This window comes from Pristiophorus japonicus, chromosome 20 (genome assembly GCF_044704955.1).
Source record: "Pristiophorus japonicus isolate sPriJap1 chromosome 20, sPriJap1.hap1, whole genome shotgun sequence".
NCBI lineage: Eukaryota > Metazoa > Chordata > Chondrichthyes > Pristiophoridae > Pristiophorus > Pristiophorus japonicus.
In genome coordinates, this window is record NC_091996.1 from 63,910,981 (window position 1) to 63,915,098 (window position 4,118).

Consider the following 4,118-nt stretch of genomic DNA (forward strand, 5'->3'; position numbering starts at 1 on the left):
GTTAATGAGGACTGAGCTTGAATTTTGTGCGCTACCTAGACCAGTTTCACCTGGCGCAGCTTAATAGCGCTGGGCCATGACACTGCCTGTTTTCGGGCCATAGAATCTTACAGCACAGAAGAAGCACAGGAATCGGCCTATCGTGCACATGCTGGCTGTTTGAAAGAGCAATCCAATTAGTCCCATTACTCTGCTCTTCCCCCCATAGTCCTGCATAATTTTCCTTTGCAAGTATTGATCCAATTCGCTTTTGAAAGTTACTGTTGAATCTGCTTCCACCATCCTTTCAGGCAGTGCGTTCCAGATCACAACTTGCGGCGTAAAAAAAAAATTCTCCTCATCTCCCCTCTGGTACTTTTGCCAAATATCTTAAATCTGTGACCTCTTGTTACCGACCCGTGGAAACTGCTTCTCCTTATTTACTCTATCAATATCCTTTCTGATTTTGAACGTCTCGATTAAATCTCCTCTTAGCTTTCACTCGAAAGAAAATAACCTGGCTTCTCTAGTCTCTCCAATTAACTGAAGTCCCTCAGCCCTGTTATAAATCTAGTAAATTTCCTCTGTACCCTCTCCTTGACATCTTTCCTAAAGTGTGGTGCCCAGAATTGGACAAAATACTCCAGTTAAGGCCTAACCAGTGATATAAAGGTTTAACATAATATATCAAAGAGTGGTTAGAATATGGAACTTAAAGTAGTTGAGATGAATGGCATAGATGCATTTAAGAGGAAGCGAATAAAAGGATAAGGGTGAGATGATGTAGGATCGGAGAAGACTTGTGTGGAGCATAAACACCGGCCTAGATCTGTTGAGCTGAATGGGCTGTTTTTGTGCTGTAATTACTATGAAATATCATGTAAAAGGCTGGATTTTAAGGACGAGGATGAGTGGGGGGTGTGGGAGAGCAAGCCTGCATTTCTGAAACTTCTGCGCGGTCTGGAGATCGAAAGGGTTAAAAGTTGGAAGATTCAAGATTGGATCGAAAGAGGCTGCCAGACAATATGCCATCGAAATGTTGAGTATGAGTGTACCTTGTTACTATGTGAATAATAATAGTAATTCATGACACTATCTGTAGTTGAGTGTAACTTGTTACTATGCGAATAATAATCTATGCATGGAATCAAAGAAACTCCTCTGCTGATCACCTGAGTTGTGTAGAGTAATTCAGGACATTGTCTGTATTTGAGTGTACCTTGTTACTATTTGATGACATCATCTGTTAAACGTTTCAGAAAGCAGTTAGCCGTGATTGTCTAGATGCAAAGAAATAAGAGTTCAAAGGCTTTTTAGGTATAAGGGAGGGAATTGGCTTTTGTCACACACGGACACCAGTGACACTGGAATCTCGAAAGGTGTGTCACTGCTTGGAGAGCTGCTTTTGCAAGCAGAAAATTTGTTTAGTATGCATGTCTAAATAAAAGACCTGATCCTGCCTTTACTGCAACTGAGTGTGTGTGTAATTCGATGTTTAAAGCAACGAAGCGAAAAGAGTGAGACAGCCGTTTACAACAGGAGGAGCGTGGGGGGTGGTGCTCTGAAGCGGTCGGAAAACCCGGGAGACTGATTGAGAGGCTGGCTGGCTCCGGGCAGGTAGGCCTGCAGCATTAGGGCTAAGAGTATCTTGGCTAAGATCAAGTGTAGTACCTGTTCTGACCAGCCACCATGACCTCCGGGTGGTTTCTCCCTGGTCAGGAAGGTATATGCTTGCTTTTTTGGAAACAGGAGGTGGGTGGGGTGGCTTGACCCATCCACCTCCACGGAGGTGTGTGGGTGGCTTGACCCATCCACCTCCATGGCACGAACCTGGTATTGCAGTACTTCCAGGAACGGTGCAGTGGCTCTAGGCCTTTTGGCTAAGAGCATTGGCGCAGAGTGATCCTTGGCATGTGCAAGGTGACCTCTGGCGTTTGTGATTTGACAAAGAATTGGAATGATTGGCTACGAATTTCCCAAAAAAAAAAAAAAAATTAGGGCTAAGAGTATCCTTCTCGGCCTTTTGGCTAAGATCATGCGTAACTGACCTGACAGGGGAGTAGCCACCATGACCTCCGGGTGGTTCTCCCTGGATCAGGAAGGTATATGCTTGCTTTTTTGGAAACAGGAGGTGGGTGGGGTGGCTTGACCCATCCACCTCCACGGAGGTGTGTGGGGGACCTGACCCATCCACCTCCATGGCACGAACCTGGTATTGCAGTACTTCCAGGAACGGTGCAGTGGCTCTAGGCCTTTTGGCTAAGAGCATTGGCGCAGAGTGATCCTTGAATGGGCCCAAGGTGACCTCTGGCGTTTGTGATTTGACAAAGAATTGGAACGATTGGCTACGAATTTCAAAAAAAAAAAAAAAATTATTAGGCTGCATAGAGGAGGGAGGGAGGGATCGCGGAGGGGCCAGGATTGGCTGGAGGATCATGGGCGGGCCGGGACCAGCATGTGGGATGGTGGGGGGTTGCTAAGATCGGGTGGCAGCTGGTGCAGGATCGGGTGGTGGCCACGAGAAAGTTCAGGGGCTGGGTGATGGCTGGCGAAGTATTTGGTGGGGGGGGGGGGGGTGGATCGGGAGGGGCGAGGAAGATCGGGGGCCGGGGTCAGCCGGAACAATAAACGGAGGGGGGGTGGGAAGGTGGTGAATGCAAGGCCGACCATGGGCCGGGAAGCAGTCTCAGTAGCAGGGTAGGGGTATGAGGGTGATTGCGGGCTGGGAGGAGCGGGGGTGGGATCTTTAGAAGATTGCGGGCTGGGAGGAGGCATGGGGGAAGGCCAGAGGAGCGAGGGGAGGCCTCAAGGAAGCATCGGAGGCCTGTGGTGGTGGTGGTGGTGAAGGGCGGGGGGAGGGGTGATAGGAGGCCTTGTGTGGTGATTGGAGGCCTGGGGGGGGGGTTCTCTGATTGCCTTAGGGAGGTTAGGTAGATATATAGGCACTTACTTCCTGGATCCAGCAGTCCCTGCCTTGCTGTAACTGCCGGGTTTCATGAAAAGTGTAAAACATGTCCACATGCAGTTAAAAACAAAACGTAGGTTAAAAAAGCCTCATAATATTTAAATTGATGTCCCGCTTCCTGGAGAGTGGGTTGGTCGTCCGTCCCGCACCCCCCTAGCAATGTTATAATGACCAGATAATGTGTTCTTTTTTTAAATTGATATTGCTTGAGGAATACATATTGGCCAGGACACCAGGAGAACTCCCCTGCTCTTCTTTGAAATAATGCCATGGGATCTTTTTTGTCCACCAGAGAGGTCAGACAGGGTCGGGTTTATTGTCACGCCCATAACATGAAATCAAGCTATTGGTCTACAAGGCAGGAATGATACCCGCCCTCCTATATGGCTCAGAGACGTGGACCATATAGAGTAGACATCTCAAAGCGCTGGAGAAATACCACCAACGATGTCTCCGCAAGATCCTGCAAATCCCCTGGAAGGATAGACGCACCAACGTCAGTGTTCTCGATCAGGCCAACATCGAAGCACTGACCACACTCGACCAGTTCCGTTGGGCGGGCCACATTGTTCGCATGCCCAACACAAGACTCCCAAAGCAAGCGCTCTACTCGGAATTCCTGCACGGCAAGTGGTCCCCAGATGGACAGAGGAAATGTTTCATGGACATCCTCAAAGCCTCCTTGATAAAGAGCAACATCCCCACCGACACCTGGAGTCTCGTCGCCGGGAGCATGCAGAAAACAGGCAGTGGAGGGAGCGTGCGGCAAACCACCCTTTCCTTCAACCACTGTCTGTCCCACCTGTGAGAGAGACTGTAATTCTCATATTGGACTGTTTCAGTCACCTGAGAACTCACTTTTGGAGTAGAAGCAAGATTTCGAGGGACTGCCTGTGATGATGAACACAGTACCTCCAACAGTGTAACACTCCCTCAGTACACCACAGGAGTGTCAGCCTGGATTTTTTGCTCAGATGTCTGGAGTGGGATTTGAGCCTACGGGGGTGGGAGGACACTTGCGAGAGTGAGTCACTCATTAATCACCTAGCTTCCCATTATCCTTGGCCAGAAGAGCCCAGAACCCAGGGGCAGCACGGACCAGCCCACACTGCGATATGTGTGCGCACTAGGTCCATGCAGCAGAGCAGGTCTCCAGTCGTCCTGGTTAACCCTT

At 49.2% G+C, this 4,118-nt stretch overlaps 2 pseudogenes; both read left to right on the forward strand.

Annotated features, from left to right (window-relative positions):
• Positions 1-1,619: 1,619 nt before the first annotated feature.
• On the forward strand, positions 1,620-1,846 carry LOC139233295 (U2 spliceosomal RNA; annotated as a pseudogene).
• Positions 1,847-1,986: 140 nt separating this feature from the next.
• LOC139233229 (U2 spliceosomal RNA) lies at positions 1,987-2,225 on the forward strand (annotated as a pseudogene).
• The last annotated feature ends 1,893 nt before the right edge of the window (positions 2,226-4,118 follow it).